The following is a 27,450-nucleotide window of genomic DNA, read 5'->3' on the forward strand; positions in this document are numbered from 1 at the left end:
AATTATTACTTTAAAATTGGTAAGCAATTAATAAACATTTTCTGATTGATGTGTAAGGACACTGATTATCATAATAAGAATATATGGTTTTCATATATTCCTTATGTATTTTATTTTATACAGTTGTGCTTTCTTGTCCCTGGGTTGTATGTAGCATGATTTATTAAGCACTTTAATGTAGCTTTTTGGATAAACTATAAACTGTCTCATATAAAAGATGCGCTTTATTTTTTAAAGACACAGACTTATTTGTACTTGATTTTGAAGGAATCCTAAGTCACAAAGAGTCATGATGCTGAGAGCCCAGAATGAGGTGGTTTATTGTGTTTTCATTAAAGATTCTCTGGATGGCCTCCTAGCAGGGTAAAGCTTTCTTTTCCACATCAAATATGACTCTAAGTTTCCACTGTACTATTTCACCCCAAAAAACACTAAAGAAAAAAAGAATTTGTATGTTTTTGGAATAGGTTTCAGAAAACATGTGGTTAGGAATGATATCTCACAGTTGATATTTTTAATTTTGAATAATAAATACATATTTTGAAGTACAAGAAATCTAACTATCCCACAAATGTTTGTTCAAAATCTGAACAAGATCTGAATGCTGGAAAGATGGAGAGATGAGGGAAATATGCTCTATTTTCAGGGACTAACTAGAATGAGATGCTTCTCCATGTATACACCACACAGAAAATGAAGAAGAAAGTAGACTGCTTCAGACATTAACACCAAATGGAAGTCAATATAATAGCAAACATATACGCACACACCAACTCTAGGTATTTTATCCACATTTCACCATTAATCTCAAAGTCCAAGAATCTAGGAAAATATTCTAAACTCTTGATGCTTTTTTTCCTTTAGTTTCCAATTTATCTTAATTTAAAGGTAGAAAGGACAAAAAAAAAAAGGTTTAAAGATATCTTAGATTTCTGGGCAATAAGAAGGAGGGGTATTAGAAACATACAAATGAGGACTGAAAAAATCATAATTCTTAGAACTGGACCCTTAACAAATGTCTGGTCAAACTACTTGGTTAACCTGCTAACCCTAGAGCAGATTAATCAAGGCAAAGATGAGTATGGAAAAAAAAGACAGATAAGGTATAAGGCAGGTAGGCATGCATGGTATACATCTAAGTAAAAATTAATGTGGTTTATCTAGCTATCAATATTTATTTCCCCAGAGGTTGGATTTAATGTTATGCTAATACCATGAGTTCATCTCAAAGAGTATGGTGGGATCATGCTCATTTACTACATGATGGTTTCTGTATGGATAAGGGCAGGAAAAGCAGAATAGCTTTGTAATAAAATATCCATGTTTTGAAGTCCAGCAGATTTGGAACTAAATTCTGGCTCTATTATTTCCCAGGCCTCTGACCTTAGAAAGTCATTTGACTTCTCTGAACTTATGTGCTGTCATCTGTAAAATGAGAAAAATGATCTTCTCACAAGATTTATGAGTTAATATGTGTTAAACTTAGGGCAGTGCCTGGCAGATAGTAAGAGCTCAGTAAATGATAGAAGGAGGTAATAAGACCAGTAGTGATCATATGGGTCATTGGAACTGTGGATTGTTAAACTGACTTGGGATAATGACTAATGACATAAGAATTGATTTCAGTTTCTACAGAACTTTATGGATTTATGTTAAATTCAGAATGATGCTAGCAAGTGGGGGGAAATAGCTTACTTAAAAGCATCATATAAAAAAAAGTTGATATTGTCAGTTTTCCCCAAGTTACCTCATTCCTTCTAGTCGTTCTGGTCATTTCCTCCAGGTATTAGTTCAGTTCTATTTCTGGCTTCATGAGAATCCCTCCCTTGGCAATCTCATGAATTAAATATGCTTTATAAAACAATGCCTCTTCATAGTTTTCTGGTTCTCAGCAATCTAGGGTTAATACCACCAAATTTTAGAACACAACCTAGAGCAGATGTCACTGTAGCCTTTAGGGTATACCTTATCTGAAGATGCTTCTTTCTTTGTACATTATTTTAAAATACAGAAGTCATTCTCATAAATATTAAAATTTCCAGTTTTTCCTGAAAAAGAAAACCAAAAGACCTGACCCCTGAGTCCCAATAATAATTGGCTGGACCTAAGCAAGGGTGTAGGAGACAGTGGATCTACATACCCCTCTCTCTTTCCTGATTGAACTTTATTGGTTCAGTTACACTACTGCACATAACTGCTATGACTCCAGGAAAAGTGACTCCCTCACAATTTTGCCAGAAATGTGTTTCTTCAAGGATATGTGACCAAATATGGGCTAATGAGATCTAAGGAGGTAGTTTCTGGGGCTTCTAGAAAAGTTTATTCCTCCTTAATCTTCTGAGAAGCTTGCCAAACCATTCTTCTGTTTTTGTTTTTTTTTTGGATACTATTTATTCATGACTTATGAAGTTTGGAATTTTCTCTATGTAAGCCTATTAATAGTTCCTTTACTTCATTTTTTTTAACTGAAGTATGATTAGGATGCTTACTTCATTTTTTTAACTGAAGTATGATTAGGATGCTCTGTTATATTAGTTTAAGGTATACAACATAATGATTCAACAATTCTGTACATTACTCAGTGCTCACCAAGGTAAATACAGTTCCCATATTTCACCAAACAACATTGTTACAATCTTATTGACTATACTCCCTATATTGTACTTTTCATCTCCATAACTTTTTATTTTATAACTTGTTCATAACTCTTAATCCCCTTTATCTATTTCACCCATATCTCTATCCACCTCCCCTCTGGCAACCACCAGTTTTTTTCTCTGTATTTAAGAGTCTGCTTTGTGTCTCTTTGTCTGTTTTGTTTCTTAAATTCCAAATGTGAGTGAAATTACATGGCATTTGTCTTTCTCTGACTTATTTCACTTAGCATTATGCTCTCTATTCGTGTTGTTGCAAATGGCAAAGTCTCATTTTTCTTTTATAACTCAATAATATTCATACATATATATGTGCAGTATATATATAACATATATATATCTCACACATTTTTATCCATTCATCTACTAATGTACCCTTAAGCTATTTCCATATTTTTACGATTGTAAATAATGTTGCAATAAATGCAGGTGTGTATATATCTTTTTGAATTAGTGTTTTGTTTTCTTTTGTTTTGTTTTTGTTTTCCTTTTTCTTTTTTTTTTGTTTTTGTTTTGTTTGGGTAAATACACATTAGTATTATTGGATCATATAGTATTTCTATTTTTAACTGTTTGAGGAATCTAGATACTGCTTTCTGCAGTGGCTGCACCAAATTAAATTTCCACCAACAGTTCACAAGGGTTCTCTATCCTCCACATCCTTGTTAACACTTATTATGTTTTGTCTTTTTGATTCCCACTATTCTGACAAGTATAAGGTGTTATTGTGGTACAGATTCCACAAAAAAACTGTAACTGATAAATCAATTTAATAAAGTCACATGACACAAAATTAATATAGAAATATATTCATTTCTATACACTAATAATGAAGTAGCAAAAATATAAATTAAGAAAATAATCCCATTTACAATTAGACCAAAATAATAAAATACCTCAGAGTATTTGTAACCATGGACGTGAAAGACCTGCACTCTGAAAACTGTAAAACACTGATGCAAGAAATTAAAGACAATACAGACAAACTGAAAGATATTTCATGCTCATGGACCGGAAGAAATATTATTAAAATATTCATACTACCCAAAGCAATTTACAGATTTAATGCAGTTTATATCAAAATAGCAACAGCATTTTTCACAGAATTAGAGCAAATAAAACTAAAATTTGTATGGAACCATGAAAGACCCTGAAGAGTCAAAGCAATCTTGAGAAAGAACAGAGCTAGAAGTATCACCACCCCAGACTTCAAGATATACTACAAAACGGTTCTAATAAAAACAGTTTGGTACTGGTACAAAAATAGACACATAAATTAATGGAACAGAAAACAGAACCCAGAAATAAGCTTACACTTATAGAGTCAATTACTCTTCAACAATGAGGAAGTCATTAATCTTCAACAATACAATGGGGAAAAAGTCTTTTCAACAAATCGTGCTTGGAAACCTGGACAGCTACATGCGAAAGAGTGAAACTGAACCACTTTCTTACACTATCCACAAAAATAAGCTCAAAATAGATTACAGATTAAATGTGAAATCTGAAACCATGAGACTCCTAGAAGAAAACATAGGCAATAATCCCTCTGACACTGGCCACAGAAACATTTTTCTAGATATTTTTCCTAAGGCAAGGGAAACAAAAGCAAAAATAAAGTATTGGGGCTACATCAAAATAAAAAGCGTTTGCACAGTGAAAGAAACCATGGACAAAATGACAAGGTACCTACTGCAAGGCAGAAGATATTTGCAAATGATATATCTGATGAGGGATTAATGTCCAAATATATAGAGAATTTATGCAACTCAACACCAAAAAACAAACAATCCAATCACAGAGAATCTGAAGAGACATTTTTCTCCAAAGAAGATATACAGATGGTCAACAAACATGAAAAGATGCTCAATATTAATATATCATCCATTTTGAATAGTTTCTGCTAGCCTGTGATTAACAAAAGTGACTAAGGGGATTAACACAGCATGTGCATGGCTACATATCCATTGCAGTATCTCTTCATATATGAGCCCTGGCCTGCTTTACTTCTATTAGCTACTTACCAAGACCAGGCCAGCATTTAAGTTTGTGTCTCTTATTACAAACATGTGCTGAAACAAATTCCAACCAGAAACAGGGCTCATGGTATTTTAGGAGTCAGAGTGAAGTATGATAACTTTTGATTTCTTCTCCTTTTTAAAAAGGAGTGATGGAAAGAGATTCTCCCAGGAAATACCTCCCATTTTTCTATGTATGTATAACATTTCTGCTCAGGAATACTATAAAATAATATTTCAGGATAAATGCTCTGAGATCAAACTGCTTAGATATAAAACCTGGTCCTTCGGCTTACCATCTGTTTAACTTGCACTAACTGGCAACTTTTTAAAGACTCAATATTCTTATGTGAATCATTGGAACAATACTTATATTAAACTTATGGGCATTTGTAAGTTAGTGGCACAGTACATGTAAAGTACTTAGCAGACTTCCTAATTCACATGGAATACTCAACATATTAAAAGTAAAAAATGTCAAATTGACACAAAACAATGAGTTAAATGGTTTGTAGTCAACACATTTCAACCATCAAGTGGCTCTTTTAGATTCTATTTAAACTATGACATACAGAACAAATAGCTAGTGAAATGTAAGTCTATATTTTCCTTTAAATTTTTTGACCTAACAGTTTTGATCAACATACTAGAGTTGACTTCTTGTATGAAGAAAGCCAACAGCATTTATATATCTTCATCTTTGTGGAGAAGTATTATATTTATTATGTTGCAGGAATAGCCATTTATAAACTTTCTCTGTGCATCAGAATACATATTCAAGATTTTTATTTGAGGATACCTTGGACAGCTCCTGTACATATTTCTTAAGTTACATCTCAACTCAGAGAATACTCTACATTTAGATTTTAAATATAAACCCAAACTTTAAAAATGCATAGAAATTATACATATATAGGATTTTGAATCAAGTAATGAAAAAGAATGATATTCCCCACAAAAGGCACAAAATAAATTGTTAGTCACCACTAATCCACTTAACTTTGTTTCTGGGATCATTCAATAGCTTAGCTTAGAGAGATTTTGCATACTTTTTACTCAATAAAACTTCTTCAGTCATTAAATTAATGTACACATCTTGAGCAGACTATAAATTAAATCAAGCTTTTATGACACTGCTGCATTTGTTTTCAAGGTTTTAACTAGGAGCTGTGGGTTGAGTCAGACAGAAAAAGCACTTCCTTATATTCCTATCATTTACTTATACCTGAGGTATATACATTTTAGCAGATTCAGTCTAGATTAAAGTGTAAATCAGAGACCTAGGAATCATAATTTAATCTCTAGTTCTGCTAGAAATTTATGATATGAGCAATCATCTCTGGCTCCTCAAAGATAGTTTCTTTTATAAATACAGAGATAATATCCATGATTTCTTAACCATGGAATAAAATGATATAGTAGATGAGATTGTGCTGTGAAAAATTCAGAGAATTAGAAGACAAGTCATGATGAATAGAAAGTAGCTATTAATAAGTCAATATTTTGTCCAAAGCACCTGGTTATTTTTTATTGAGGTATAATTTACACAGTGTAAGTGCATAAGTCTGAAGAACACAGCTCAATCAGTTTTAACAAATATGTACACTCAGTAACCTACATGCCACCTTCAAGATATACAGCATTCGTATCATCCTAGTAAGATCCCTTATGCCTCTTCCCAGCCAGTCTCCTCCACTTACTCAAAGCAACTACTCTTTTTCTTTATTTAATTCTTTTTTACATTTTACTGATTTAAAACTGATACAAAGAACCATACATACTTAATGTACACAATTTGATGAGTTTGAACTTATGCAAGCACCCATGATACCATCACCCCTATCAAGTAATAGACATATCTAACACTTCCCAAAGTTTCCTTGTGTCCCTTTGTTTTGCTTTGTAATAAGAAACATATAACATAAGTTCTACTCTCTCAACAAATTTTGAAGTGCAAAATACCATATTGTTAGCTATAGGCACCATGCTGTATAGCAGATCGCTAGAACTTACTAGAGATAAGAAAGTTATCTTACTTATAACTGAAACTTTATAGCTATTGAACACTGTCCTCTTCACCCATTGTCTAGCCCCTGGCAACCACCGCTATATTCTCTGCTTCAATGAGTTTGGTTACTTTAGGTACATGTAATATTTGTCCTTCTGTGACAGTCTTATTTTACATGGCATAATGTCATCCAGGTTCATCCATATTGTCACAGATGGCAGGATTTCCTTCTTTTTTAAGGCTGGCTAACATTGCATTTTATGTAGTACTACACTTTCTTTATCCATTCATCTATGGATGAACATTTCAGTTGTTTTTATATCTAATGTTGCAGTGTATATGATAGTACAGATATCTCTTCAAGATTCTGATTTCAATTTATTTGGATATATGTCCAGAAGTGAGATTTCTAGATAATATGATAAAGTTTTATTTTTAATTTTTAATGAATCTTTACATTGTTTTTCATAGGTGTTATACTAATTTATATTCCCATCAAGACTATGCAAGTGTACACAATGTACGTCTACACATTTTTGCCAACACTTCTCTATTTTTTATAATGATATACCACTTCACAACAGTTAATATGGCTATCATTATAATTTATATTTGTATTTCCATGATTATTAATAATGCTGAGCATCTTTTATATACCTGTTGACACTTGTATGTCTTCTTTGGAGAAATGTCAAATCCTTTGCCTATCTAGGGCAGTTAAGCAAAAAAAAAAAAATAAAAGAAATAAAAGGAAATCAAATAAAGAAGGAAGTAGTAACATTACTTTTCTTTTAAGATAACATGATTCTATATATAGAAAAATTAAAACTTTCACAAAAGAAAACTATTAAAATTAACAAATTCAATAAAAGTACAGGATACAAAATCAATATTCACTTGCATTTCTAACATTAACAATGAATTATCTGAAGAGAAAATTAAGAAAATAAGCTCTTTTATGATAGCACAAAAAAGAATAAAATACTTATTAATAAACAACTGAGGTGAAACACTTGTACACTGAAAACTATAAGACAACAAAAGAATGAAGACACAAATAAATGTAAAGACATCCCATGTTCAGAGATTGGAAGAATTAATATTGTCAAAATGCCCATACTATCCAAAGCAACCTACAGATTCAATGCTAACCACATCAAAATCTCAATGGCATAATGTACATAAATTTTAAAAATCCTAAAATTGATGTGTAACCACAAAAGATCCAGAATAACCAAAGTAACCTTGAGAAAGAAGAGTAAAGCATCACACTTCCTGATTCAAAATATATTATGAAGCTGCAGTAATTAAAATAGTATGGTAATTGGATAAAGATAAACATATAGACCAAAAGAACAGAATAGAGAGCTCAGACACAATCCAACACATATATGATGAACTGATTTGTGACAAAAGTGCCAAGAACACAGAATGGAGAAATGGTAGTCTCTTCAACAAATGTATAGGAAAACTGGATATCCACATACAAAAAAATGAAACTGCACCCCTACTTTACACCATACTCAAAAATCAACTCAAAATGAATGAAAGATCTAAATGTATGACCTGAAACTGTAAAATTCTTCAAAGTAAAAATAAGAGAAATTTTTCTTGGCATTAGTCTTTATAATGATTTCTTGGATATGACACCAAAAGCACAGGCAACAAAAGCAAACATAGACAAGTCGGGCTACATCAAAATAAACAGCTCTTGCATAGGAGAGGGAACAATCGACAGAACAAAAAGGCAACCTATGGAATGGGAGACAATATCTGCAAACCAAAGATCTACTAAGAGATGTATTTGAAATTTTAATATGCAAAATATATAAGAAACTCCTACAATAGCAAAAACCAAATAATTTGATGGAAGCAACCACTCTTCTGATTTCTATTATCATAGATTTGCTTTGCCTACTTTATAACTTTATAGTTATGGAAGCATAGAATACATAGTATTTTAGGTATGAATTTTTTCACATAATGTTTCTAAAATTAATCAATATAGTTTGTTCCTTTTTTATTTCCAGAAGTAGTTCATTATATAAAAATAATATAGTTAGACAATAGACAGAAAGATTGTTTCCGGGTTTTGCTGCTATGACTATCCTTGTACAAGACTTTTGGTGACATGTGTTTTCATTTCTCTTGGATAAGCTCCTAGGAGTACCATACTACTTTACAAGAATCTAATTTGAACCTAGACCTGAAGAGTCTTGAATATTTTAATATCCAACCTACTGAAATTTAAATATTATTTTCTAAAACTCTTTATTCCACACTGAAGCAATGGTTGTTTTTCAAAAGGGGAACATATCATGTCAAAGAACACGAGAATAAGCTTCATTAAGTGGCCACTTTCCTTCCTCCGAGCTCCTCCCACATGGAGAACACAAGGGAAACGGACTACAAGTCATGACCCGCACATTAAATGGATAATGCGCTTCAAACATAAGCAAGAATATAGGTTTGACAGAGTTGATTAAATATATCTTTAGAGCAAGGGTGAAAATGGGTATGGGCCTGTATGTATGTGTTTATGTCTGTACATAATTTCCCATTTATTTATTCCTACAGGTCCTAAAATTAATGGAAATTAAACTATGGAAACTAATTTAATGCTCTCACATAAATGCCATTATTAAATTTCAGTTTGTACAAAACAAAATAACCACAAAATACCCATGATATAAAAATACTATTGCTTTTATTCCTAGTTTGGTTAAAAGATAGAAAAAAATGCTCAAACAGACTTTTCCCTAATCAGTTTATTCAACAACTTTTGAAATAGTCTGTGACATTACCAGTTAACAGTTCTGAAAAAGATGCCTCTCTCAGCTTCATTTTCCATAACAGGGCTTTGGCTGTACAACTTGGAGGCAGAGTAATTTAGCACTTTTCTTATTAATTTCTTATTAATTCAAGTCAACATAAAAAAGTCAAATGTTATGTGTTAGGGATATACTTTTATTCACCCCATGAGATAGAGCATTTTCATTTTGTGCATCACAATTTTACAGATGATATAATTTCACATCAAATATTTCTGACTAACTTGGGCCTGGTATCTAGGACTATAACATTGCTATCACTGAGCAACCAGAAGAGCAACATCCAATATGCACTACAAGACAGGCATCTCTCATTATGAAGACAGTGCAGACTCTATGTTAGAGACAATAATTATGCAACCGAGGGTGTTTCATTAAATGTCCAAACTAACCTGGGAGAACAATCTGGGAGATGATGACAGTGAACTCATAATATTGTTGGTTAAACAGGGAAATGGAGAGCAAGGACAAGTGTCCAATTACTTAGTATACCAAATGATTTTCCTGTAAAGAGATAACCTATAGATTAGAATCCCTCATGGTTACTGGCAGAATCTAAAATAGTGCTCTTGACCTTATGGAGTAAGAAGGAAACCAGAAATCTGTCAGGCAAATGCAGGTGTCAGCAAATACCAACTTCTCTCACCACTGCATGGAAAAGGATACAGAGGTGAGAGGAAGGTCTTGTGTCCTTTGTTTAATTAATAATAAAGAACTTTTATTTTTACTCAACTGACCTTCATATCTAATGCATTTTTATGGTTAACATGATTCTATTAGTAAACATATCTTCCCATTGCAAAATGTTTAACAGTTCACTCTTCAGGCTTAATATAATGAGACAGAATGTGAATTCCTTTGGCAGGGGAGGCAATAGTTACAACACAAAGTACTATTAAAATTAAGTGTTTACATATAGATATATGAGATATGGGCCACAAAGACACATGCTACTAAGCCCAAATTTGGGGAAAACGTGCTTTGGAAATACATAAGATAATTAGGCAAAGAATAATTCATATGAGGAATTTCTAAATTTCTAAACTTTTATTTCTTTTGCTTCTCCATTTTGCAGTGCAAGACGGAGCCAACTGATATTCACACCTGTGGTTCGGTCCAATATAGTACCTAAGCCAGTCTTGACTGAAATAGGGCAGATATCAGAAGTTGAGGCAACACTATCAGGTGGAATTTAAAATCAAACCTCAACCCTCGGGCCCAGAACATGAGTTTTCTCTTAAGTTCCTTTCAGGCAAATCAGATCCAAAAGTTAAAGTTTCGACAGCAAGATTCAACACTTTTGTATCCTAAAATCTCTTGCTGCTATGTCCCACTTTTACAAAATTGGCATTCTGGAAACATGGACGGCTGGATACAAACCTGGGCTCTGAATTTATTCTTTCCTTCACAGACAGATATAATCTTATCACTATTATATGTTAAAAAGTTTTTAAAAAAGAGTGATGTACTGAAACAAGACCAAGCTAGCTCTCGATTTTGTGAAATTTTTAGAAATTTTGTGAAATTTTTGTTAAACAAAGACATCATTAAAAGTTAAGTTATATAAACCTAAAATGAAATTGATTCTGTGTAAAACAAAGGTAATAAATACTCAAAATTCAATAGTTTTGTACTAATTTCTGAGGCTTGCCATAACAAATGACCACAAAGTTACCACAATTTCTGGAGGCTAGAAGTCGAAAGCCAAGTTCTTTTCATGCTCACTCTGAAGGTTCAGGGAAAGAATTCTTCCTCACTTTTTCTAACTTCTGGTGGTCATTGGTAACCTTTTATGTTCCTTGGTTTGTGACATCATAACTATTCTTTGCCTCTGTCTTCACATGGCCTTCTTCCCTGTGTCTCTTCTATGTTTTCGTATTTGTCCTTCTTTATAAGAATATCGATCATTGGCTTTTAGGGCTCACCCTAACTCAGTATGGCCTCATCTTAAATTGCAAAAACCCTATTTCCAAATAAGGTTATATTCATAAGTACCAGGAATTTTACAACTTTAACATTATCTTTCTTTAGGAAAACAATTCAATCCACAACTTCCTAACTGCTACATTTTACTATTATGTTATTGAGCTTAAGTGTACATATTTATTCTATAGCAAACGTTACAATAAATTGGCAAACACTACAAATCAGGGCTTGATTTACCATTTCTTGACTGTAAATGTTCTCTCTATAGGGCTAGCCAGTAAATATTTTAGGCTTTGTATAATATACACTTTTGTAACAACTACTTAACTCTGCTGATACACTATAAAAGCAGATATAAGTGGTACATAAACAACTAGGTTTGGTAGTATTCCAATCAAACTTTATTTACAAAAATAGGAAGTGGGCCAGGTTTACCCTTTTGGTTATTGTTTGGCTGACCCCTAGTCTAGACTTAAGAAAGTAATTATAAAATGTTAATAATGCAGACAAATTTCAGAGTGTTACATCTGTAGCTATTACATAGTTAATAGCACAAAACCTGAGGAAATATTCTCTTGGTATTTGAAAACTAATATTCAATTCTGCAAAGAAATTGCCAAGTCATTGATGACTGAGTGAAATTCCAAAATACATGTTTTCTATTTTACTCATTAAAGTAAGAATAAAAGCCAATATTAAAGAACTACTACATTAATCAATTAATTGCAACCATTAGTTAGATATGTAAGAGTTTGGCAGAAATCAAGGAAAAATTTTTCAAGAATCAATTTACCATGTGGAATTTACAATATTTTTTTTGTAAATTGGGTCCTGTACATTATAAAACTTATAATAAACTTATGTATGCATACCTATGCATACTTTTTTTTTTCTGAAGAGCCAATTGTCAAACTTTTGCCAATATACCACTACCCAAACACTTGAGGTTTGTAAATATTCCTGCAAATGGCAGTATATATATTGGAAAGGTAAGCATGGTGATATAATTTAAAATATACAAAGAGAGTGGAATAGTAAAACACTTTACTACTTCCTAATATTCATCAAAACTGCACCCCTTATATTTCCATTAGTATTAATGTACATGATTAGGAAACTAGAGCCCAAGAGAAAGATACACGAAAGAATAATCTGCATTGCTATAATGATTAAAATCAAGACTCTCATTAGATAGTTTATTATTTCTTTCTGCAAACTTTGTAAAACACAGCTCACTACCCAAGGGAAATGACTTAAAGTTGCAATGACTAACTGAATCACACCTTAACTTGTGACATCTTTGGTACACAATGACTTGGGCCTCTCTTCTCTTTCTTATCTGTTGCTCACTGGGTATTGATTCATTTGTATAGCTAGCCTTTCTACGTTTCATTTCCTCTTAAAGATTATTGACATACTACTAACTGTAAATGTTATGAGAATTAAAGGAGGTAACACAAAAAACGTTCTTCACAAAATAAGCACCAAATAAATGCACATTATAATAATCACTCCCACTAATTCTATTATTACTAATGTAATTATTAATTTTGCCAGGAGGTCTCAATTTTCTGAGAATCTATGAAGCCCATGTCAAGGCTCCATAGATGGATATAAATGATGTCTGTAAAATAAAATATAAATAATTCAATTTCTGTTCATTTTCCCTAGTCATTCTAGTGTATGAGCGAAAGTACTAGTCCTTATGGTTTCATGGCATAAAATACCTCATGGCAGAAAATGTTTTGTTCTTAAATAATTGCATCTATGCATGCAGGCACTTGCTGCAGCTAATGTCAGTGGATGGAAATGCATGTTGAATTTTATCTAATGTCAAACACTGCATGTAAAATCAAGCCATCAACTAAGAAGTGGTTATGACATGATCATTTCTATATTGTGTGACATGTTCCTGTTGCACTGTCAACAAACATAAACTTTAATCTCCACAAAGAGAGTTTCTGTAAACTGTATGTCACACTAATGCTTTTATTTTGCATGCCACTTTTCCCCAGAGAAATTCCTTTTACCTTGATTTCTTTACCACAATTGTAATTCATTTCTGACTGACATGCTGACAAATCTATCCAATTTCTTTACATTATTATACAACCATTGATTATTTCAACATATTTTTACTCTTTTTCCTTTTTAAAATAAATACTGTTCCTATTTTCTGCACAGATAGCTTTGAGAATATATCTAAGTTCAAGGGGGAAATACATGTCCTCAATATTAGGCTTGCCATGTCTAATTTGAAATTTTTTGTCTTGATTTTGGACAGCAGATTGAAATAATTTCCTCATCACCAAAAAAGCCTTTTAGAATTGAAAATCTATCAGAATCAATATACTGTGGTTTTAAAAACTGATGTGGCCTGTCTATACATAATAAATGAGCAAAATATTGAGATAACAGAGTTTTAAATTTTATTTTGTGTCAAGTTAAACCAATTCCAAAATAGTGAAATAGGAATTGATATTTTACTAGATGTTTGGATACATGCTACCTCGCTATTCCCTTTCTCCAAATACTTTTTTTTTTTCCCTCCTCAAGACATTCTATACCATATTCTTCAAGGCTACATTATAGTTCTCTATTCTCTATAGCTCTCTCTTGACTTCTGATTAATTTATGAACATAATTCTCTATATCACTTGCCTCCCTGCAAGCTTCATATTTTAACCCATCAATGCATAGCTTCTCTCCCTTTTTAAATGAGTAGGGAGACATAGATACATTCACAATTGTTCTCTGGTTGGAACCATGGGTCTGTCTCTTTCTTATCACCCTTAAAGGCAAGGACCTTGGTCAGTTAAGCCTCTGCACATTTTTATGCACATAATTGTATTCGTTGACTGACAAAAGTAATAAAAATCTCATGAAAATGTTTATGCTCTCATTTTTTATGTTCTATCACAATAATCAAAATAATGTTCTTGAGAAGATCAACATGGTTCCTATTTTACTAAGACCCAACATTTGTCTCTACATTTTCTTCTAAAATTGGTTCTTTTGCTGGTGTCACCCATTGTGATCATAAACCTCAGTATGTGTCATCCATACATGATTATTTTAAAATTGAAAAAATGATTTTTTATTCAGGCCACCACTTCAGCAGTGCATTAAAATATATCCCAGGTCAGTATTTATAAAAGAAAAAAGAAGATGGAAATAAAAGAACTTTAAGTAGCTTTTGTTTTATGCACACATTTAAGTCAGGTTTGATAAAACATAATTTTACAGTAACCCTCACAAATTAAATTTTTAAAAATTGGCTGGATTTGACTCATTCTACCCTGATATTTTTAAATTGATGATCATTTTTCACCTATTGTGAATTCGATATCAATTCATGAGAAAAGTGATATGCTGTCTATTACATTTATAATTTTAGAGTCCTGAAAAATAGACATATTTTCGTGAGTTCAAAAATAAAATGGTTTATTGATTTCAACTATCCAGAGATGTTTTTGATTGTCAGGTACTTACAATGTGGTGGTAGATATGTTGCTTCTTTTCTATGCATTTGAAATCTTAGATCAAAACTACAAAGTATCACATGAAAAGGCAATAAACCACAATGGACAATTGTGCTGATGACCATTCTATGGCTAAAGAGATAAAGTATTACAGCACTAAGCTATAACTTCTAACATGATGCTTAGTTATATCTAGGCTTAACACCATCTTCTATGTATTATTTTCATTGTGTGGAAGAAAGGGAAACAAATACAAACATTCTAGATTTAGTAGCCACATCTGATATTCTCTTACTCTTCATTTTGCCTTCATTAATAAAACCTAGGATTAAGAGTCGAAGTTTTAAACACTTCCAGTCAATCCGACAAATTCTAATTCACATTTTTACTCATATTCCCTTAATTTTCTCTAAAAAGTTATCAAAATATTAGTTTATCTTTTTTTTACTGTTATTTTATCTTTCAGTGCTGACTTCCTTTGAAAAATGAACATCTTTTAGCTAAGATAAAAGAAGTGCTACAAAATGGATATCTTATTTTGGCCTAAATCCAATAATGTTATAATCTACTTTCCAAATCACGGCATAGGTAACCTTGTCATTCATATTATGCAATATCATAAGGTAGCATCATGTTTGTTGAGTCTTTAATGTCTTATAATTCTATGGTAACTAATGGAGATTCTCTTCTCGGAAACTGAGTGGGGAAAGTATTCCTGTAGAGTATGCCATTTCCAGACAATGTTCTCTTAATTTTTTAATGTAACTATTATTGTGATTTATAATTGCATTGTAGGTTCACTGTAATATTTTTCAGGATATGTTCATTGTTATTAGCGAAATCCTTAACTCCTGGAATGGGATATTTCATGAACCTATTTAATAATACAATACTTTCCTGAAAAAGGGTGAAAACCTTACTTTTTAAAAATGTATCAGATTTCTACTTGCAAATATCAAAAGGCCTCCTATGTCTAAGTAATTTTAACTCAAGGGGGTGTGGAATTGGAGGGCATTTTTTTTTCACCTGACTTAGCAAGAAATACAAGGTACCTGTTCGTTTTATATGCTATAGTTTATAACTGTTTTCTATTTCAGAGTATCCACACATTAGTATCTATAGTGTGGCTTAAAAGCATTGGTTAAGAGTTGAAGTTCTTTCTTTTATAATCACAACTGGATTAAAAATTCTGCTAATTGGTGGACTCTAACCAGACAGAGCATGTCAAAATGTGGTTTTTGTATCTATTGCCCTGATTTACTGATTAATAGCTGTCTGGGAGAAAGCAGAGATTTTTTTCAAATAGGAAATACATGTTCAACCTGCACTGGAGCACTAGCATCTCAAAATCTTTTAAATTGAGAATTCAAGCAAAGGGGGATCTCTGTTGACTATGTCTACAGTATGCATTACCCAAAATATTAAAAGAAGGTTACTATAAATATGTTTCAGTCTCGTGGTATGTATCTTGAGCATAGTGGAATAGCAGAGCTCTGGCAAATGAGTTATATTTGTCTCCTGATAGTGTATTAGCACAATAATTGCAAGATAGAATTTTAACAAATTCTTCTCCTTGTTCTTTTCAAATATCTCAAAATCAAGTCTTGATTATTGTAAAGTTTTGAGCATTATTTCCCATTTATCCAAAAAGTTAAGGAGAAAAGAAATAATGCTGAGAAATGCATTTAGCAGAGTTAAGTATTAGTTTGGAATTAAATATTTATTCCATTATCTTTTTAAACTTATTAGATACTGGAAGTAGAACTTAAAAAAAGTTTAACTAGAAATTGGAATCTGTCTCTCTTACCAATCTTTATTCAATGTATACAAAACAAATTTAAAAATAATGTGCAAGTCAACAATGGGAAGAAAGTCTACTGAATAACTTCTAGAATGATACAAATAAATAAATATAGGTATCAAACCAAATAGTTGTCATTGAGTATACAGTTGTTAGAATTTGGGGCCAATATAATTTTATATATATATACTTACACTAGTTTTTATACATTCTGTTACAAGAAAGTCAGAACAGGGCAAATAAGTTATTGCAAGATGTTTAATGCTAGAAACCATAGCAGGCATTGTGATATTCTAAAAAAAAAATTAAAGATTTATTTATTTGAGAGAGAGCGAATGCACATGCATGTGCAAGAGGAGGGCAGAGGGGGCTGGGGAGAGAGAATCTTCAAGCAGATTCTCTGCTGAGCACAGAGCCCATGTTGGGGTTCAATTCCAGAACCCTGAGATTATGACCTGAGCCAAAATCAAGAGTGGAATGCTTAACTGACTTTGCCACCCAGACATCTCCAGACATTTTGATATTTGAAAATGATTTCTAATTTTACCAAAAGTCAGCAATGTATTCATTTCAGCTAAGGGTGAAACAACAGCACACTACTTGTGCCCACATCCTAACAGAAAGTCATCTGGCAAAGCAAAAATGTCTATCGGAGATGACAATTTTTCTTGGGATGAAAGAATAAAAAAATACCAATTAGCAGGATTTTTGCTTTTGTCTTTAAAGATAGAGTAAGCATTAATCATGGAATTTTGAAAGGAAGGAAGAAGGAAGGTAGAAAGAAAAGTAGGAGACAAGAAAGAAGAAGAAAAAAAAAATCAATAGGAGCTTTAAGGTATACCATAACTTCTGAAGGTTTAGATACCCACTCAAATTTGCTCTGAGATCGATAGGTTTGTAGGATAAGCTCTCTTCAGTTGCTAATTTGGGAGGCATACAAACAACAACAACAGCAGCAGCAGTAACTACTATTACTACTGCTACTACTACAACTATTTACTAATTAGATATTTTATAAAACTGGTATTAATTTTAGTAGTTAGGTTGAACTACCAGGAAATTTATATTCTAGGAAACTATTAATTGTCTTTTGATAATAGGATGTAAACTTCCAGGTTTAACACACCATTTTCAACTGTAAAAATTCTTTTTAAAAAATCCTCCCTTTCATTTTTGTCTCCTTAATTATCTGAACTGAGAATGTAGATGCACCTAATGTTTACTCCAGGTTAATCATGTGTGCTGGCTACGCCTCATTTTGGCATTCCATGCTACATAACTTATAACACAGTACTTATTGTACAATCTGGCTAGATTGTTTTGTTGTATAGGGAGGCTGATGTGAGACATATTTTATCATCTTAGTTCCTAGAAGAACACTGTGGAGAATGAAATGGGTTTAAATTGGCATTCCTCACATAATGCTAGGTTTCAGAAAAACAGAGTCCAGTTGCTTTTAGCTAAATCAGACAAATGCTCTTGCCAAAATTCACCAAGATAAAATTCCTGGGCTACACACAAATATCATCATATACACAGGCTGCCTTCATTGCTGGCAAAAAAAAAAAAAAAAAAGAAAAGAAAAAAAGAACATTTCTTAGAGATGCAGATTAAGAAGTCACAATCATTGCTGCAAAGATAGAATAAAAAATTCTATCTTCAAAATGTCACATGTTAAAATATTCAGGTCTAACATTCATTTCTGTATTCCTCAGGTTTCAGATTTTCCCATACAGCACACTTTTGGGATCTACATCTTCTTCAGATATTTCATGATTTTCCTTTAAACAAACACCACAAGGAGAAGAGAACAACCACTTATGGCTCTCTGTATGTAGTCATGCCTTGTCTGACTTTACTTAGTGTGTAAGTTGAGATTTTCCCTGTATGGGTTCCTTTAGCAGGGATGGCAAGGGTGCCAACAGCAATATCCTTTAGGGTGATGAAAAAGTTTTTGGAGAACTTTAACACAAAAAGATAATATCTTGTTATGTAGGGCCTTATGCTCTAAAGATGACTATGTTTTATAAGTGGTCTGATTTGTGGGGATAAGTTTTATGTCTGTATCAACATGGTAAAGAACAGAGATCGAATGAAGATACATCACAAAAACTTTGATCTTGTTAGAGGTTTGCAGAAATTATACTAAGAACTTTGGTATTTTGTGGAATGTGGAATTGCAGTAGGGTCAAGTCACTTCTTCCTGGAATTCAGTGGATAACTTTCATTTGAAAGAGGTCCATCTGGCATCTGACCTATGTGCACAGTTCCTTACTTGAAGGAATCAGGTGGAGCAAGTGAGTGAAATGAGGTAAGGGGGAAATATGAAGAGATAATGGGAGGGACACCTGGGTAGCTCAGCGGTTGGGTGGCTCCCTTCAGCTCAGGTCGGTATCCTGGGATCCGGGATCAAGTCCTGCATCAGGCTCCCTGCATGGAGCCTGCTTCTCCCTCTGCCTCTGTCTCTGCCTCTCTCTCTCGGTGTCTCTCATGAATAAATAAATAAATCTTTAAAAAAAGAGAGAGAGATCATGGGGAGTGTGGGAGCCCTGCAATCTCCAAGTGGATCTGCAGCTATTTAATTTCACAGTATGTGGGCCATGTGAGAACATGTGCTCAGTATTCTTAGAGTTACTTTTTCTTTTTTTCAAGAGAAGACCCAAATTTAAATATTTAGGTAAAATGTCTCCCCCCTTTTAAAAAATAATGTCTGTGAGTCACATTGTTATAGGGGCTACCAGTTTGCAAACCCTGATATACATATTAGCTGAAATCGCTGTTTTAGAAAACCAATTAAAATGGTGATGTTTGTTCTTTTTCAGCTTGTATAAACCCAAAATATTCGTCTTTCCCCTCCCTAGGGCATGGCTTACATTTAATAGTCCAAGATTGAATTCCAAATATCACATCCACATTTCAGGACTGTGAAACTTGACAATGTCAAAGACAGCGGAGTATTCTCTACATTGTAGATAGAACGTTCTTCTTGCCAAGGGCAAAATTATGAAGCAGCTGTCTCTTGAGGAAGGTTTTCTCTAAGCTACCACCTGATATTGCAAATATATACCACTGGCTTAAATTCAGTCACATGGTTATAACTTCCCATAAAAGAGCCTTAGAAATATAGTCCTCATTCTGATTGTTCTCTTGTCCATCTAAAAATACTATTATTTTGAAATAAGAATTGAGCATAAATTGGGGGATGTCCAAGACAAATGGGCAGCCGTTATCTATATGGCTGCTGTAAGGAAGAAACAATAATAACACTTTCCCATCACTGTCATTTCCACCAAGAATTCTCATCATAAAGAAAGCAGTCTACTTGACCATAGTGTTGATAAATTCATTCATTCTCAGTTAACCTGTTGGTGACATGCCACAGCAATAAAATTCAAAAACATTTTTTAAACATGTTTAGATATTTTAAAACATATTTTTTGAATTCTTAATGTTTAATTTTTAAAAATTTCAAAAACAGAGAAAAGCAGAATAATCAATGTTATAGACACCCATGTTCCCACCAGCTGGATTTAACTGATATCGGCAAATTTCTATATAACTTCTTTCTTTCTTAAAACCAATTTTTAGAGAGAATCCCACTATGCAAAGACCATGTAGAACTGAGTTATTTGAAGACGAAGGAAGGTTCAGAATTCTATCCTTTATAAAATACCCAATACGCACAAACCTTCAGTGTTCTGAGGAACATTGAATTGGCTAGATTTAATAAGGCATCGACGATCAAAGACAAATGACTACCATTATCAGAATTTAGACCTAAATGTACAAGTAGAAAAAATAAGTCTATAACCATATTTTTCTTACTTCCTTCTTTCCTCCTTACCTCCCTTCCTCTGCCTTACCTTCTCTTTTTTCCTTTTTTCTTTCTTTCTTCCTTTTTTCCCCTTCTTATCTTCTTTCTTTTAAAGGAGCTCTTGGTTTTATTATTATTTATTACACATGAAAATGTTATTTGTTCTGAGTTTGTTATTCATTTTTGTTCATAGTAACTTCAGGAAATTTCTCAAGACATTTTGTCCTAATTCTCTACTTGAAGAAAATGATTTTTTGCATATCTATCTATAACACATTCAGAAGTGAAGTAAACCATTTAAGTCATCAGTAAGAATACCCACAGCTTCAGATTTTACATGCTTATTGATAATATAACCAATGCTCTATCCTTTCATACAGGCAAATACATTTAAACTTCATAGAAAAGCAATAATTAAATGATGCAAAAATACAGAAACATGATTATAATCAACTCTAGTCTGTGATGTTTTGTATCTGGCCTTGAATGTCAGTCACATTCAGAAGCCTATCTTAGTACTGTCCTGTGATTTTGAGCACACCCTTTGCCATACCAGATTAAATGAAAACAACAACCAAAAAGCTACACAGACAGATGAGACTCACAATTTTAAAATGGGAATTCATCCAGAGTTTCTTTTGCCACTTTGGCTCTGATACACTTAACGATATGGAACAGTAAGGTGGCTGCCATGCAGAAAACAGGATCTCAAAAGTCATGGACAAGTGGTGTTTTTCTGTCTTGCATAGCTATAGCAAGCATTTCATTTCCCTTGAAAAACTCAATTTGTCTAATTTATCTGATACATGAGCCCCCGAGAGTTCCTGAACAAGTTTTACACAATGTATTCTGCACACTTCAAAAGAAATAAATATGATATGACTTACCCTGACCTCCTTTCCGGTAATTTCTGTCTTCATTTACTCCTCATTTCTAAAGAAAGAAAAAGCAAGAAGCACTTACTGTTAGTATGCCTAGTAGTTATATAATTTAATCTAGAATATAATTCAAAAATTAACTGCTGAAAGGCAGCTTTACTTTTTTATCTTTGTTAAGTTGTTGTTTTTATAAAAAACACTATATTGAGGTATTATTGACATACAAAAAACTTTACATATTTACTGTGTTCAACTTGATGAGTGTGAAGATACGTATGTACCTGTGAAACTATCACCACAATCTGTACCATACGCATATCCATCACCTCCAAAGTTTCTTCTGAAAATCGTTTTAATGTTTGCTATCATTAACTATCCACTTTATTTGCTATAAACCAAAATAGATAAATACACATCTGTTTGGGAAACCAAGACTGCTCCCTTTTTCTTCAGAATCCATCTGTCTTTAAACTTTTAGTTAAATGTAGCTCTTTGATCTATACTTCACTTCGGAATTAAAAGAAAATTTGTTTTCTTTAACCACATTGCAAAGAGAATACATGAACAAATCTTCCCTTTCCTCTTATTTATTTAGGTCAGCACTCTTCACCCATTTACTCTTAGTTCTGTAATTATCTCATCTCTAAATATGTCTACATTAACTTAGAAGAAACAATCAGGCAGCCAAATTCAATATGAAATAAGAAAAATGAGGTCATGGGAATTTCACATGTTAACTATATATATTCTCATCTTTCAGCATTAAGGGAAGAGGAGGATGTGAAAGAGAAATAGCTGAGTAAATGCTCAGATCATGAAAAGTTAATTTTAAAAATTCAAGCATGTGTATCTGATAACTGGTTTGTATCAATTTTAAATACTTTAAAAATAATAAATCAGAAAAAAGGTTGATATCTAGTGCAGTTTGATATAGAATTCTGAGAAATAAGTAAAGATCAAGGTTTGTTAAAAATGGGAGAGTCACCTCCTTTTCTAATTGCAATTTTATTTAAGTCAAAGTTGAGCGCCCCCATGGGGCCCTGCTGCTGTTGGGATAACAATTTATAGTTGGCAAAGACACACTAGCTCTTGAGCCATTGGGCACAACTGACGATAAAACAGCAGTATAATAAGAAGTTGGCACAACTACTTCCTTCTATCATATGCTGACAGGGAAAAATAATGAAACCGGCACCAACAACTGTACTTAAGATGAAAATGCATTTACATGAAATACTTGATTCTGAGGCAATTAAGGTTTTCATTTATAGCAGCCTGTTACCTGAGTGGTACCAACAGCCCTTCGTAATTAAAGGTGTCATTTCATTCCCAGATCCTTGGTGAGGAAAGTGAGAATTCACCTCCTGCTTCTTGAGAATTGCAGTTTTTTAATCATTCTGAATGGAGGGTGACTAGCTAGTCACCTCCCCCCTCTGTAATACACAAGCAGCCCTTCTTAGAAACAGGTTCTGGTGAACCGAACATCTCCGCCCTCCGTGGTAATGTATTTCATTTTGTACTTCCTCCACCGTCCTGGTCAGGGTTCTTTTAAGGTGACTTGGCTCTGAACTTTTAGAAAGATGTGTTGTTTTACGTTAACAACAGAAGCTCTATGCATCAAGGGAAAAAAAAAAAAAAAACTTCAAGTGATGGGAGCTTCAAACAGATTTCTAATCTTTACAGTCCTTCAGTACTTATATTTTAAGAATGAAGGCATAATTTATTTGGGATGAAACTGAATTGCTCAGCTCTCTGCTAATAGGATCCTCAGGGCAAAAAGGGTAGAGAAAGCATCGTCATAAAAAGTAGAAAGCTTCAAAATATTTTGAAATTTAAGCCAGAAACAATAAATTAATAATTATGTTTGCCATGATTATTGAACATTAATGATAAATTGTTCTCATTTAGTAAATGGGACAATGAACTCTAGTGGCCTAGAGGATTAATAAAAGACTGCTTATATTGGTCTAAGAATCATTGGTGATCATTCCTGTTTTCTTAAGAAAGCCATCAAGTCATTTGTTGGGACCCCTCGTCCTTAAACTTTCTTCTTCCTAGATTTAATTTGATTGGCCGTCAAATGTGTTTTTCACCTGAAAGCTGACCATTGTGAAGACCTTTCTGTTCTTGCTACAGAACTGCAGTGGAGTCCCCATCTGGTAAAGTGAAAAGCTTTTTTTTTTTTTTTTTTTCCCCCAATCGTGAAGATTTATTTTTCAATCAGGCCACATAATCAAAGGAATGTTTAAACACCTTAGACTGTCATTGTGGAGGGATGGAACAGCATTCTACAAAAGAATCATCACTAAAGCAATAGAGGGCCATCTGCCTAATTAGCTAGCAATGAAGATCGCCTTTGGTAAGCACAATACTAAAACTGTTTTCAGTTCTTCAAAGTGTGCTGTCCCATCATCTTCCCTTGAAAATAATGAAAGGGAAGATACAATAATAGAGCACTAAAGTGGATGACATGTAGCAAGGGCTCCAGGCAAGCATTGTGTTTCCTCCTGTGAAAAGTATCACCATTTATTATCACTCATTAAAATTTAATTTTATATGCCATCTTTAAAAGGTCATTTTTTAAATTGGAATTTTGTAGGCAACATTACTGACTGGTTAACTACTGTGAAAAAACAAACCTTCATAGATTTATTGTTTTGAGCTATTAGTAAAGAGGCACCTTAAAAAAAAAAAAACAAATTATTTCCCTCTTACAGACATGATTGTTCTTCTTTCTAACTAATTTCGTTTACACAGTATTTTCACTTGGTTTTTGGACAAGAAGCACCTTGGAAACCTAAATAGAAGTGGAAAATCATTAGCATCTAAGGGTTTAAACCTATAACTTAAATATGACATACTTAAACTGAGATGAAATGGTCAAATAGAACTGGAACTACAATGGAAAGTAGAGTTTAACACATCTTTTGTTTGCATTTACTACAGTTAAAATCTATTTTTCTTTTACCAAACTTTGTTTTATACAGACCATGATTATTTTGACCTCTGATGTATAATGGTTTCATTTGGTTTTAAAGCTGTAATGTTAATATGTATAATATCAGTATAAAATAAATCCTTTATTCTCCAAAAGGAAAAATAATTTTTTTTTATTGAGCACCAACAATTCCAGATACTCCATATCCATTTTATTATTTGATCTTGCAGGAATACATCAGGAAAAGAATTGAGCTTATTTCTGAATTAAAAGAAAAAAAGAGAGAGAAATTGGCGCTTAGGGAAGTGGCAAGCTAAAACCGTGCAAGAAGACAGTGGTAGAATGGAAAAATTGGAATGCTAATCCAGTTTTTCTTGACTCCAGTGGATTTTCTATAACTTAGGCTATCTCCTAAAGAAAGGGTGTCTAAATCAGAACAAAGGTCAACAAACTTTCTGTGAAGAGAAAAACAGTAAATTTTCCCTACTTTGCAGGGCATATGATCTCTGTAGCAACCATTCAAAGTCTCTGTTGCAGCATGAAGTAGCTTTAGACAAATTATAAAGAAATGACCTAGCTGTATTCCATTAAAATGTTGGTTACAAAGCTGGTTAGTGGGCCAGATTCAGTCAAAGAGCCCTGCACTAGAATGTAAATTATGTGAAGGTATGAAATTTATTTTGTTCAATAATATGTAACACAGTGCTTGAAAAAGTAATGATTAATTAATGGTGATGTTTAAAATAATGTTAGCTAATCATTACATGGAGTTTAGTATGTGTTAGACACTTCTGCATGTAATAATTCATAACATCCCTATAAGTTGGTTACTATTTTTACCCATTTTAGGAGATGAGGAAACTGAGGAATGAATAATTTATTTGTCACAGAGACAACTCAGCAAATAAATGGGGGACCTGAGATTTAGGCTATAAAAGTACATAATAGGGGCTCCTGGGCAGCTCAGTCAGTTAAGTTTCTGACTCTTGGTATCAGCTTAGATCATGATCTCGGAGTTGTGAGCTCAAGCTCTGCATTGGGTTCTGCACTGGTCATGCAACCTGCTTAGATTCTCTCTCTCTCTCTCTCTCTCTCTCTCTCTCTCTTTCCTTTTGTTCCTCCTTGCCCCACTCACATGCTTTCTCTCAAAAAAAAGTGCACAATACACAGTAGGATCTGTATAATTGGTTAGCTAAATGCATAAATGATTAAATGAATGAATACACAAAAGATTCAATGAATCAATATAGAGAGTTAGTCCTGGGTATTTAAGACATAATCATGTATCTTGGTTAACCAGGAGTTCTCGCTTTCAAAATGTCTAGGTTTACAAAGTTAAATTTGAAGGTGAGTGAGTGAGAGAGAGAATAAACGGAAATGAAAATTTGCTATTGAGCATATATTTATCTGAATTAAACTACTTGTCTTACCTTAAATAAGAATGAACTTTAGATAAGTAGGTAGGAACATTTAGTTTTAACTGGCAAGTCCATATTTTCCATGAAAGAACAAAAAGGAAGGCAAGAAGACAAGAAGGAAGAGGGGAAGAGAGGGAGGGAGGGAGTTAGGAATCAATCTGAGATAAATAGTAAAAGGAGATGGGAGCTAGAAAGAAAAAATCTAGTGAGAAGAAAATTTTTAAGGGATATGTTTTACTCAACAGATATTTATTCAGGGCCTAACATTCTGAGCTATATCCTGGTGATACAATAATTAAAAAGAAAAACAATCAAGGATACTGCATTCATATAGTAACTGCTCCAAAGACTTGGATAAATTCTCTGAGAATGTACCAGTGGGATTAAAGGGTCTGGGAAGATCTCTGAGGAAATGATATTTAAATTAAGAGTTGTATATCAATAGAAATTATCTGGAGAGAAGAGCATTTCAGTCAGATGACTAAAAGGGGTAAAGTTTCAGAGACAACAATGATGATGAATCAGACAAGAGAGTGTACAGTGTAGCTGAAGATGAATGGATAGAGTGGATATAGATGTTGGCATGATTTGTGAGTTAGTTACAGCAAGGGAGAGAGAGAGAAAATATCAAAATCTCTTCTCACTTAAAAAAAAATCTCTTCTCACTTGGCGAAGTGAGAAGATGGAAATTGAAGAGTAGAACCTTGGACATTTCAAACTGCGGATATGTGAGAGACATTCAAGTAGAGCTCCCCAGAAGACAATGAATCTATAAATCTACCTATTAGATGAGAAGCAGAGAGAAGTAATAGGAAGTAGTGAATTTTAGCATTTGGATCATGAGTGCGGAAGATCACTTAAGGAAAGACAGTAGCAAAAGAAGAGCAGAACTCTGATGTTTTGAGTGAGGCAGAGTGAGTACCTTGTAAAAGACACTGAAAAGAAGTGGTCAGAGAGGAAGGAACAAAGCCATAGAATTGTAATAATATGGAAGCCAAGATAAAGTTTTCAAGAAGGGGATACATTGTCGTGAGAGGTTCAGTAAGGTGAAGATTGAGAAGCGTTCTTTGGATTTCTAAAATGGGTATTATTGATGTGCTTAACAGAGCTGTTTTTGAGTCATGGGTACAGAAATAAAATGAATAGTAATATAATTATGATGGTAAAAGTGTGACAGCCTTATAAACAACATATCTGAAAAGCTTCAGGGCAAATTAGAGTAAACAGTACTATATGTGGAAAGGAATGAAAAGATAAGAGTAGTGTCTTCATTATTAATGTTTGAACACCGAGCAAAGAATCCAGTAAGAAGGAGAGGTGAGAAAAGAGGAATAAGAGTGGTTTTGCATAAAGATACAAAGGTAAATAAAAGAAAAGGAAAATATGTTTGAGAAAGTAAGAACAAAAGACTTAGCAAAAGGAAAAAACATTGAATAAAACTGAGTATGGATGACAAGAAAATCTAAAATCCAAACAATTCATGGTTTATCTCACAAGAGATTCTCACAGAGGTCTAGAAGTTGGTACCACACAATAATTTAAGAGTAGTATAGATTTCACACTCTCACTTTCTCTCACTATTTATGGGTGCAGTCAATTAAGCTTAGCAACATTACACAGTAGTAGCAGAGCTATTGCATTTCCCATCCTGTGGGGCTGTCAGTGCATAGAGTCATTTTCCA

General features: G+C 33.2%; 1 protein-coding gene and 1 long non-coding RNA gene across 9 annotated transcripts in view; both read right to left on the reverse strand.

The window, feature by feature from the left end:
- The window catches only part of LOC144312681 (uncharacterized), a 137,524-nt gene extending 126,231 nt beyond the window's left edge, over positions 1-11,293 (reverse strand). For 4 of the 5 annotated variants that reach the window (XR_013378217.1, XR_013378214.1, XR_013378215.1 and 1 more), the window contains exons 1-2: positions 11,187-11,293; positions 9,904-10,015 (exon numbers count right to left, since the gene is read on the reverse strand). This is a non-coding gene — a long non-coding RNA (uncharacterized LOC144312681). Of the gene's footprint in view, positions 1-1,752; positions 1,897-9,903; positions 10,016-11,186 lie in introns of those variants that run through there. The other variant, XR_013378218.1, reaches the window with a different exon arrangement.
- LOC144312683 (uncharacterized) overlaps positions 1-27,450 on the reverse strand; it is a 2,041,845-nt gene that overhangs the window by 312,829 nt on the left and 1,701,566 nt on the right. For all 4 annotated transcript variants that reach the window (XR_013378226.1, XR_013378224.1, XR_013378221.1 and 1 more), the window contains one exon: positions 21,422-21,467. The gene's annotated coding sequence lies outside the window, so the exon portion shown is untranslated. The remainder of the gene's footprint in view (positions 1-21,421; positions 21,468-27,450) is intronic.

This window comes from Canis aureus, chromosome 4 (assembly GCF_053574225.1).
Source record: "Canis aureus isolate CA01 chromosome 4, VMU_Caureus_v.1.0, whole genome shotgun sequence".
NCBI lineage: Eukaryota > Metazoa > Chordata > Mammalia > Carnivora > Canidae > Canis > Canis aureus.